General features: G+C 41.5%; 1 protein-coding gene across 1 annotated transcript in view; it reads left to right on the forward strand.

Annotated features, from left to right (window-relative positions):
* Window positions 1-8,221: 8,221 nt before the first annotated feature.
* Window positions 8,222-12,279, forward strand: part of GABRR3 (gamma-aminobutyric acid type A receptor subunit rho3) — a 38,019-nt gene continuing 33,961 nt past the window's right edge. The window contains exon 1 of the mRNA XM_071756839.1: window positions 8,222-8,510. The gene's annotated coding sequence lies outside the window, so the exon portion shown is untranslated. The remainder of the gene's footprint in view (window positions 8,511-12,279) is intronic.

Consider the following 12,279-nt stretch of genomic DNA (forward strand, 5'->3'; position numbering starts at 1 on the left):
CTCCATTGCCTTGTACCTTGCAATTTGAGCTCATGATCCTTGCCCCCCACTGTTCTGTTGTGTTGGCTCCTCACTTCTAACTGCATGCTGTCCAGATGCAGAGTATGGAGTATGCCTCTCATCCTCCTTCTGTGGGTTTTGTCCAAACATCCAAAATTTTTGACCCTTGCATGGTCAATTATGGTCTTTTTTTTTTTTTTTTTTTTTTTTTTTTCATATAAACAGTAGTGGTCTTCAGTGGGACTAGGAGAGACAGCTCCTGAGATTCAAGCAAGATGTGAATGGCAGCTTTATCTCAGCAAGCCTTTACACAGGATTGTTCCAGAAATTCTTCCAAGCTTCTGAGGAGAAGATGCTGCTGGAGCAAGTGGCCTCAGGAAGCCCCATCCAGCCCACAGAGAAAGACATGAGGAATCCAGGCATTTTCTGGCAGAAAATGTTGAGGGCCATGTAAAATGTGATCTATAGAAAAAAGAGAAAATGCCAGTTGGGGTAATAGGAAAAGTCCTGGAGCTGGAGGCTAGAAGGAGCATCATGTGCAGCAACAACTCTGAATTGTCCTTTGGAACAGTGGAGAGACTGTCTACAGCATTGCCTATTTAAATATTTATGCATGAGCTTCTTGCCTTTCTTGTTTTACAACAGTTGCATAGTGCAACTGCTTCATTTTGATTTCTGGAAAGTGAACATGGAAGTGTGGAGCTCCTGTATGATGCAGTGGTCCTTCTTGGAAATGCAGAAAAACTGTGCTTTCTCAATTCCAAGCAGTATGTGAAGTAATGGGTTTCAATCCTGGCATAAGAAGAGGAATTCATACCTGTAAGATCAGATAAGGCATGATAGGCTCGCAAAGAAATGTAACATATGACTAATTAAATGCTGCAATCACACTAAGTTTCCATTTATCCAAACATAAATAATAATAGCACCAAATATAAAAATACTAACTTGTGATCAATGTGATTCCTGCAGAGACAGCATAAACATCCCTAATTTTTCACCCACACTTCCATCTGCTTAAATTTCACTGGACCCGAGGACTTGCAGTGGAAGTCTAAGGGCTGCTCTGGGGTGTTTGCATGACCCTGGGGCCTGAAGGATTCCAGGAAACTGTGTCCCAGACTTCTCCATACTCATTAGGCATGCTGTACAATTAGCTGGCAGGAACTCTCACAGAGTCAGTAGAGAAACCATGTCTTGGTTTCAGGCTATAATAAACTCCAGGAAAAATTCTGAATGAAACAACCAGGCTCTAGGAGACATTATTCTTGATCATTCTTCACAGCTGAACAGATATCTCTGTTAAGACACCACTGGTTTTTTAGTCTTTTTGTTTTGTTTTTGCATCCTAGAGCTAAGAAAATTAAGAAAATTTATTATTTTCATGGGTATTTATTTAATTACTCATTTCATGGTGGAAACTGCTTCATATCTGATACTTCTGAGAATAGCTTCTTCCATCAGCCCAGTTCAGTCTCCAGAAAAGGTGACAGTTATATTTTTGACGACAGTCATATTTTCTATTTTTTAATAAATGCTAAATGCCTTTCTGTAGCTCTCCTTAATCTTGCTGGAGGTATAAAATGAGACGTAAGCAGAAACGTTACTAATTTTACTCAAGATGCTAGATTTAGGCAGTCATGTTATGGTTGTGTTGAAGCAACTATGAGCTAATGAAGCATGTCCATTTGATGATGGCCTCCTTTTTCCCCTTCAGGCTAATCTAACAGCTTCACTGCTGAATCTAATGGATTACCACTTCCCTCTACACTGGGGAAATGCAGGGAAACCCTGCCCAGCAGTGGCAGCATCTGGCTTGCCTCCACACCAGGTGTTATGGCAAGATAGCTGCGATCCTCTCCCTGCTGCCCATCCCCTGCAGCCAGTCTGCTCCTCTGTGTGGATTAGTAGGAAGCAACTGAATGAGTTGGGCTCCAGCTAAGTATTGTCTGTGACAATGACAGATAGGGGATGTCACAAAAAGAGAGAAACCAGTTTCCCCTTTTCAGATTGTTAAAAATGACCAAGACTCAATATTCTGTTAATGGTTTAGTTATTTAATTAATAAAATTGCAGTAAGCAAAACAGTGCTGGGTGCGTGGGGAGTCTCCGCTCCACTCACACGCACACCCCTAAAACTTTGGAATTACCTTTTATTGATTACAATTCTATGAATATTCAAAAAGAGGTGGGTTTGCATACATATTCATAGGATTACATCATTCCATTTTAATATTCATGATAGGTGGAGTCTGGGCAGAGTCTGGGTGAGGTCTTCTTTTGGGGAGATACCGGGGGTCGTCAGGGGGTCTTTGGATGAAGTAAGAAGTCTTCCTCAGGCTTGAACTTTTTACCTTTCTTGATTTCCCTGACTTCATTATATTGTTACAAGGCAATATCAGACCCTAGCCTTAACTTTCCTCTTGTCTGCTGGTTGTGACATCTTTATGTTCTTCTTGTGCAGATGTTCACATTCCTTTGGTGCCTAGTTAGCCTTGGCAGTGCTTTGTTTTAAGAACAGGACCTACGCTTTTAATTATCTTCGAGACAGAAGTTAGTCTCATTAGGGCCTTGTTTTGTTCACACTGTTTCAGTGGAAAATTACATGCCTTAACTGCTTTGTCTAGCCCCATATTCACTTCTTTCTCAGTTTAATTCTTTCCTGAATTTTACTGGCTAGGAATACAAATTCATCAACATATATTACAAGATTATTCTAATTAATGGTGAACAATTTCTGCTCGGTCTCCCTTCCGTGAGATGCTAGAGCTGTCCCAGAAGCCGCAGCAGCCAGGAGGCAGCGACAGCCTGGCCGCAGTGCCAAGGAGCTCGATGGCAGCTGATTGCCACTGCTCCACCTGTGCTCAGCTCTGCTCCAGCTGCCAGGCTGCTCCTGGTAACCAGCCTTGCTGACAGCCTGCTTGTGAATCTCTGCAGTCTGGGGTCTGCAGCATCGAAGTAGCTTTAGCTTGTCAGTCTGCAAGCTGGCAACAGATCTATAGATGGATGCACCGACCGCAGGCTTCGTGGGTCCGTGGGCAATGATGCTGAGGAAATAACGTGCTGCAGGCAGCACTATGCTTAGCTCTGCCTGTCAGCTTCTATTTTAGCTCTTTAATTTCCTGTGGCTGCAAATGATGGTGAAAGACTGTGCCATCATTGAAAGAGTCTGCCTTATAAAAAGGTTTTTTGGAACAGAGATTGTCACTTTTTTTTAAATACCCATCCTTAGGATCTTGATCTGCTGCTGCTCCTTGACTATTTAATAAGAAACTTTTCTTGATTAAAACCACTAGGTTTTATTAAGATCTTTTATTTTTATAAATGCAAGGGGCTTTAGGACCTGAAGAAAATAACTTGGGTTCTAATCCAATTAAATATTAGGAGCCACTGTGTTTTATACCTAAAATTCACCACCATAGAAAAGAAATATGAATTGGGTTGGGCCTGTCATACTTGATGTACCAGCCATATGCATGTAGCTATTTAGATAAAGGGTGCCTGTATTTGTTCTCTTTCTCTTCATTGTCTGGTAATCAAACCATGAGGTTACATAAAATAAAGTGGAATCTTATATCTGCTGTGAAATGAAATCCAGTGGCCAAAAAACTGGTCCCTTTTTGAGTGCCTTAAGGTCTCCCCCACCACCAAAAATGGATTTTTGATGATCCCTTGTTTTTCTCTGGAGTTTTACGTGAATAAAAACTACTCTGTCTTCACATACATAAATAATTAAAAAAGGGTATGTTTTGACACTGAGTAATCCATGCTGGAGATGATTCATGCTCTTTTACTTCAGCATGACTATTGTTGCATCCTGACCTATACCTCCCATTTGAATTTGAATTCTCCAAGCTGCATCATGGTAGAAATCATCCCTTTGTCTTATGTAAGATCTTAGAAAAAGAAGGATACTCCAGTTTAATGAAAATGTGTTCTTTTCAGTGATGACAAAGCCAATCACAATGCCCCTACCTAATACTTTTTTACCTTTTATATACTTGGGAGGGCTTGCTGAGTTACAGCCTGTACTTGACAAGCTGTGTTCTGGGCAGGAGAAGATGAAAGTGAGATATTGTCCTGTAAAAACACATGGAAACACATGTCCCCAAGAGAACATTAAAGGCAAAGAGGATTTTCCACATGTAAACAAAAGTGTGAATCAATGCCAATGGGTGTTAAGCTTCATGACTGCTTTTTGCTTCAATTTGCATAGCTGTACTTGCAGGTTGGCTCTAAGTGACTAGATAAAATCTTTCTAAACCCCACATTTTCCTCATGTAGATAAGGCTTCATATTATAGTACTGCTGACCTAGTGTTTAATTAGCAAAAATACTTAGCAGTACTGATATAGCTGCCCACATCACTCTTGTTGTAGTTATAGTAGTAGTAGTATTTGTATTAATAAATATTTTTGTGCCATTTTTATACAGGTTGGAATTAAGATCCAGAAGCATCACAGAACTGACACAGAAGGGGTAGAAACTCTAGAGACACCAAGCAGTGGATGTTTTCCTGATGCTTTCAGCTACAGGTATGATGAAAAATACTAAAGTAGATGTGTTCATTTAATGCAGAAGGGCAGAAAGTAGCTTTCTAACAGCTTTCCTTACAAAATGCTGAAAACTCTGCAGGCTGCAGAAAGCAGATGGTCTAAGAATTGACCCTGCCACTCTGTTCCATTGAATTGTGATATGCTAGACTCGGTGTCTTTTACACCATCCTTTGTTGTTGAACACCTTGACTGGCAGCCTGAAAAGCAGAGATTAAAAAAGAAACCTTGTAAAAAGCAGCAAAGAGAAAAATAGTTTTTCAGTGAAACAATCAGAATCAGTTTATTTTCCCCTGACATTTCAAAAATTGTGATTTTAGAGCCCTGAGTTTCTTGACTCTTTTGATGCAGTGGGATGAGAGTCACATCATGCAAACAGTAAAGCCACCACATGTATTTTCAGTCTGATTTTTTTTTTCAAAAACAGTTATGAATAAAATCCATCAGTATCACCACTAAGGGGAGGCACCCACATACCCAATAAACAATCAGTGCATGTTGATGTGGTGTGTTTGGGAGAAGCTGACAGGGCTGTGATTTATGGGGTGCTGACTGAGGCTGTTGACTAAAGCTGGCAGCCTGGGCATGCTAAAAGTCTGCCTGCACCGGGAGTGAGTGATGCCTCCTGCTGTGGGAGGGTCACACTCCTGGGGAGTGATCAAGCCTGAGTGAGTTACATGATGGTTTAAAACAGCTGCACGTTACCTACTGTGTGCTGAGCAAAGCTCCTTTATTACTGAAAGAAAAAAATCCACTTCAGAGGATTCTGTAGTGAGTCTTAGACGCCAATTCCCTAAGCCTGTGAAGCCCAATGCTTTGCTATAGGTTTTAATCAACTCACTTTTTATTCAGGAAGGGGCATAAATCCAGTGCATTTAAAAATTAATGTAATTTTTTACCAGGGCTCAGTGGTGAGTCTCAGCTCATACTTCTGGAAATGTCTAAGCCAGAGTTTGCACATGCGTTCCTTCACCCACACAGCATTAATCATACACCTGCCATCTCAGGGTGCCAGAGATGCATTTACCAAGCATAATTTTTTTTTATTTCTCTTCATACTCTCCCAGTCCACACACTATAGACTGACCCTCACAGCTATACCTGGCAAGTTTATCACCTCCCTTTCTATGGCATTTTCCTGAACACTGTGGATCTAGAACAGGCTGTAACCTAATACTTGGCAGACCCATGATCTCTGTAAAACAAAACTTTGTTTACTATTGTTATTGGAAAAGTTTTTAAATGTGAACTCAAGACTAACAAAGTAGAAGGCAAGCAAAACTGTATTTCATATCTGCTATTTAAAATAATTTATCCTAAAGTCATCTGGAATTTTTGTGCTTGACAGCTTTTGAAGTCTGAGGGCAAAATGCCTTCTACATTGGCCCTCAAATTAGTTCCACACCAGCAAATCTGTGATTTTTATTGCCACTGTATATATATATGTATCTTGGCAATCCTGCTAATATTGGTGACAGATGAAAGCCATTGCTGAGTGTCTAGGAATGCCTTGTACTATGGTGATCAGATTAAAAGAGAAAAAAAAAGACGTGGGCTGTAAGGAGCCTTTTCCCCTTCTTAACATGTGCCATGGAGTGATGTCACCTGCGTCAGGTCACAGATGTCCGTGCAGATGGTGTGTCACCTTACGTAACCTGGCAGGGGCCATATGATAATAGGACACTGTCTGGGTCAGGTTATACAACAGAGGATGTGTCTGAGTCTGAGGGCACAAAGAAGCGTCTAGACTGGGGCCTGTGCCCCCCTACATGCAACATGAATTACAAGGACTCAGAGAAATGGGGTCCTCTTGCAGTCAGTAGATTAACATGGTTAATTTAAGATCTTCAGCACAGTCGCTCGTGAGTAAAGAACAACACAATGCACAAAGCATGACAGTAAAATGTGGGGGCAGTGGCACATTCAAGACAAGTACAAGGAGGTATTTATCCCCAAGCTGGGTAACAACACTGTGGAGCTCCCTGCTTCAGGCTTGTATGGATGCTGATGCTTTTCTGTAGCCAGGAACAACGTTTCTGAGCAGGCTGCTCCTGCGTACTATCACCAACTAAAATGTTCTTAATCTGCATAAGGTAATTTGGCTACTACCAATACTACATTATTCATGAAGAGGTGTGCTCACTTCTCACTAATGAATGTCTTCACCTTTTTAAAGTGCTCTTCTTTCTGATCAGACTAAAGCCCATCTGTTCACCTGCAGCTCTTTGTCATACTTTAAGAAGAGGCTACCTTTATTTTCATTTAAATGCCTTCTAATAGTCTTGTGTAACATATGATACCCAGGACTACTGAAGTAATTAGGACTAAATTATTGACATCAAAGTTTACCTTATTCTTGTGCTAAGGGGCCGGGAATGAGTCTCTGTGAGGAATGTGGAAGAGGTTGCTCTAGAAAACCTGTGGCAAAAATTTGCTGAAGAAAAGGAGACTGCTCATAATAGACTTGGAAATCAGGCTCCTCTTCATTAAACTAGGACATCTGACTATCATTGCAATCACTTTTTTTTTTTTTTCCCCTGCTTCTGTTTCCTTCTCTTTTTATCAGCTTTGTAGGAAGACGACAAGGGGAAACAGTTTAAAAGTTGAAGAGGGGATATTTAGGTTAGGCATTAGGAAGAAATTATTTCCTGTGAGGGTACTGAGATGCTGGCACAGATTGCCCAAGGAAGTTGTGGCTGCCCCATCCCTGGAAGTGTTCAAGGCCAGGTTGGATGGAGTCTTGAGCAACCTGATTTGGTGGGAGGTGTCCCTGTCCATCCAGGGGATCAGAACTATATGGTCTTTAAGGTCCCTTCCAGCCCTTGCCATTCTATGGTTCTACTTTCTGAAAATTCCCAGCGCAGACCACCTGCTGGAGTTCATTAGGCTTTGGTCTCACATCGTCCTCGAGATGAGGACCCTCTCCCTTGGGTCCTCTGAAGAGCCACCTTCACCCTCCGGCAGGCTCTTCCCTCTGCTTCGCCTGCCACCAGCGGAGGCCATTTTCTTTTTTCTCTCTCTCCAGCCCTTCTCGCTCCCCGCAGCCTTCCCCACCGGAGCGGCAGGAGGGGAAAGGAAGCGGCTAGCCGCCACGCCATCACCGCTCTCCCCCAGCCAACCCTCCGCCGCCCCTTGTCCCCTCTCTGCCGCTGCCGGCGGGGGTGTAGGGTCCCCCGGCGGAGCCTCACGACCGTACCTGGGCGGGGCGGCGGGGCGGTGGCTGCGGCGGCCGTTGGGTGCGCGCCGCGAGGGCGGTTGGCGCTGCCATCTCGCGGCCGTTCGCTGGGAGCGACCGTTACTTCGCAACCGCCATCTCGGTACCGGCGTTAACTCCTCCCTCGAACCGGCACCGCCGGCACCGCGCCCCTCTGGTGCCACGGCTGGAGGGGGAGGCGGTGTTGTTCCGCCTCTCGCCTTGTGGCCTCGAAACAGAAAGTGCTTGCAGAGGATGCTTCGGGGGCCGGAGAGGGGGAAGGGGAGAAAGTTACCAGGTTTTTGTCAAGATATTTCTAGAATGAGGAAAATACTTGCAAATTAGTGACCAGCCCCGTGTTGTTGTTGTATTTTTTGTTTGGTTGTGGGTTTTTTGGGTGGCTTTTTTTTTGTTTGTTTTTTGTTTTTTGGTTTGGTTTGGTTTGGTTTTTTTTTTTTTGGTTGGTTGGTTGGTTGGTTTTGAAAAAAAGGTAACAGACCTACTGCATCACCCTATGTTTCTGTAGACACTGTGAGACCCTGGGAGTGGGGTGGACTCCTCCCTCCTGAAAAGTGCTATTAGCAGCATCACCATTCTTTTCATCTCCTGGGACAGCCTGGCTTGATGGTCTGGTGACTGTGTCAGTGCGAGAAATGGAAGTTTTCAGCAAAAAAGAAAAAACTTTGTTCTCCTTCCGTTTTCATACTATAATTCATTTTCATTCATAATTCATTTCTGTCATGGTTAAAAATTTTTATGGGAAGGTAAGTTGAGGAAGAGACACTCACTCATTGAGCAAATTTCAAAGGAATCTTCACTGTTGCTGTCTATCACTTAACTTCTATCTCCTTTAAGATTTTGTTAATATCCAAGTATAAAATGTGTGCGAAAGGTAAATGGAACTTTTGGAATTACTGTTTCTGCAATACACTAACATTAATTAACTTTTTTTTTTAACAATTGCTTCATTGCTTATTCCCTCTATTTCTCTGTGTCTGTCTCAGTCCTTTTCCCGTTCAACCTTGCAAGGTATCAAAATATGTAGGGGAAAAAAGGTGGTTTTTTTCATTCTTGACAGGAAGCATGAATTGTTCAAAGTTTCATTGATTTAGAAATACACTCAATTTGGTAGAGGTTGTAAAACCTTAGAAGTTGCAAATATGGATACCCTCTCACTAAGTGTTAAGTATATAAAACTTGAGTATATATTTACCTAAGTATACAATTCTGGTAGTTAAATTTTCTTCCCAGTTTGAAGTGGGCACCTGCTCTGTTATGTTAACAAATATTTCTCTGAAAGTTATCAATGGGAAAGAAAAGCCTGGAAAACAGCCATACTGAATTGCACCTGGTGGCTTCTTATGACCAGCAGAGATCAGACTTTAACCAATGAATCTGCCTGTTTTGACTGTAAAAGTTTGCTGTGATAAAGCTAAAAGACTTATTTTTTCCAGTGTTTAACAATTTTTTTCTCCTTGTGTTCATTGGTGATAGAAAAAGAGCTTTGTAGAGATGCAACACATTTAATAAATCAGTTCCCACTGAAGATATTGTTGACTCCTTGACAACAGATTTTGCATGATCTGATACTTTGGCATGATGCTTTTTATAAAATGCTTAATAAACACCAGCATGGCAGCAAGAAAAGTGTAAATACAGTTGCTGAATTGTTTTGTTTCCGTCTGTGAAGGAAAATGAGCCAAAAGAACTTCAGATAGCAGTTAGAATCTGGCTGGTAGGTGCTGCTGAGAAACAGTGGTATTGCCAGACAGCCAAAAGATAAAAAAACAAAACAACAAAACAGATGCAGTGTATATTGCTTTTCAGATTGAAGCACAGTGTTCAGGCCATACAGATGGCAAACTAGCCTACTTCTTCAGGATACTCTCTGTGGTTGCAAACCCTCGTTTTCTGTGAATTGCTCAGGCTTATGAGTCATCCCCTTGATCTTCCCTCTCTCATGAAAAGACGCTAAAAGATTTTAAAATAAATTTATCCTACAGACATAAAGAAGCAAACTCTAGAAATCCATCCTAGGAGGAGGGGGACACAAATGCAGGGGTAGGGTAGCTGTATCCTGTTCCTGTGATCAATGTGAGGGGGCAAAAAGGCAAAGTTTTCTGCCACCACATTTATGAAAACTGTAAATCTAGGAAAAATATGTCTGCTTGTTTTTCCAGAGATCACCCTCAAGTCACAGATTGTTTCTTAACTAGAGGCAGTAAAACTGATTATTTTACTTTCAGAATGACTGGTGTAGAAGCTAAGTAAAGGGATTTAGGGATGAAAGTAATTCAGTGATTGTTGTGTCCGGGGCAGCATGATGAAAGGGAAAGAATCCCCAATTTAGAGTCTCTGGAAAAAGGGAATGCAGGGAATCAGGGAAGTAGATTTTTGTTGTTGTTGTTCATGTCACTTTTTATTCAAACAAAATATTTGATTGGGCAAAAGTGTGCCACCACCACAATTGTTCTAGAACAAACAGAACCCTGAGTTTTTTAAAATGAAGGAAAATCTTAAAAGACTTCTGTGCCAAACAGTATTGTCTGATCAAGTCTGATATTAAGAGGGTGTTTTATATGCGAAAATATGCTTTGGATTATGGTCTTGTCAGAATCCCACACTACAATTTTAAAATATTCCTTTGAATGAATAGGCAGTGGATGAAAACAGTAAGAAATGGGACGAGCCTCAGGAATGGGATTTAGTCTCCAGTCTTAAGCCATTTTAGGACTAACACCAGGCCACCAGCTGCTGCTCCTGAAGGCTGCAAACCTTCTACAGCTCCCATGTTTATGAATAGATCTCTCAGACACCTGGAGAGACCCCATATAGAACAACAACTATGTTCAGGCAGTGATCTTGTACTTTTGATGAACTACACTTTGTCTTAATGAATGAACATTCTCTAATGAGAAGAAAGGGCAGATCACTAAAGTTACTTTTGATTTCTAGGATTTTGAACTTTCATCAGCATGTCTTGCTAACATGGCAGTGTATGGTTTTCAGAGTGCTGATTATAAGATGTATTGACTACTCAGTTGGCAATGAAGGACACTGGAAACCAAATATTTTGTGTGTCTCCTAGTGGCTTCTGAGTTCATGTTATTTCCTTGTTCTTTAGATTAGAAATTTGAGTTCTTGCTTTACTACTAATGGGAATGTTTTGGGTGTTTGAATATTGGAATAGCTTCAGACCTGTAGCTGGAGGAGCTTACTAGAACAGAGATTTTCTTAGGAAAACATGCTCAAAACATGTGAGGTGAGACAGACCAAGAGCATCAGAACCAAGATCAGATTCCAAGGCTCAGTCTGGATCTAGGCAATACATACATGCAGGCTTTATCTGGTGTCTCTGAGCATCTTTAGGTTTTTTCCTTCTCAGTACACTTTGTCTAGTTGTCAGGAAAACACCTTTTGATGATATGAAAATTCCACAGACAGTGAGACATTAAGAAAACGTAAGAAACAGAAAGTCTATAACCATAGTGTCACAGGAAATTTGTACTCAAGCTGCAGAAATGTTACATCCCATGTAGCTATAACGAGGCAATAACCAGGATTTTCTTTTTACAGTAAAACTAAACACTTACTGGGATATTTTATGTGCTTACTTCAATAGTATTGTTGTTTTTCATCTTGCCTATCAGAAATTAAGGGTACAGTTTCAAGGCTGGCTCAAGCCAATCTATCTGTATGTCACTATACAGAGGGGCAGTTCCTCCCTCCCTCTCTGCTGCCCATTCCTTTAACCAATGGCCGAGTAGTTGCTGATGATAAAGCAAAGGTAGCAAGGAATAGTGCACTGTAGGCATGAGGGGAAGGTAATGTAGCAACAGTAGCCCAGTAAGCCAAATTCTGTTTGTGCTGGTTGTAAAGCTCCTGGGTAAGAGTCTGTATCAGTAGGCACCATGCAAAAATCTTGCACAGATTTTGGGCTGAGCTGTGGGTTTTGGTGGCTTTTGAATTCTTTTCTGTTTCGGTAATTTGCAGTCCTACTGTGCCCAGTTTGTTACTTCAGACTACTTGGGGCAGTGATAATGTTTACTTGCTCCCCTCCCCCCCCTTGATAAAGAGCAGGACCAAAAGAGCTGTGTCCCACTGCAAGTGTTAAGTACTTCCCCTGTTCTGATTATCTGCAATCTGGAATTGTGATGTTCAGTGTCTGCTTTTCTCTCACTTCATCTTGATAGGAAATGTGAGTGGAAAACTTTCTGGAAGACTGGTTTGTAATTTCTGTCACTATAAGTAGGACAAAGTGTCCTTAATTTTCACTATTATTTTCACAAGTCACCATGATATAAATGGTAAGTGCTATGTTCTGAGTCTGTTACCATAGAAAAGCCAAATGCTGCCTGTTCTTGTGCTGCAGTATGGTATTCATGCTGACAGTCACTGCTCTGGTTAATCTGCTTCCTATGATTTGCTTGTTGTTTATCAGAAATAAATGCCTATTAGGAGATTCTTGGGAATGTTTTTTTTCCTTGTGCTTAATTTTCTGATTAGGACAATGAAAATTACATGCCAAGTAAA

The sequence above is a fragment of the Heliangelus exortis genome, chromosome 1 (genome assembly GCF_036169615.1).
Source record: "Heliangelus exortis chromosome 1, bHelExo1.hap1, whole genome shotgun sequence".
Lineage (NCBI taxonomy): Eukaryota > Metazoa > Chordata > Aves > Apodiformes > Trochilidae > Heliangelus > Heliangelus exortis.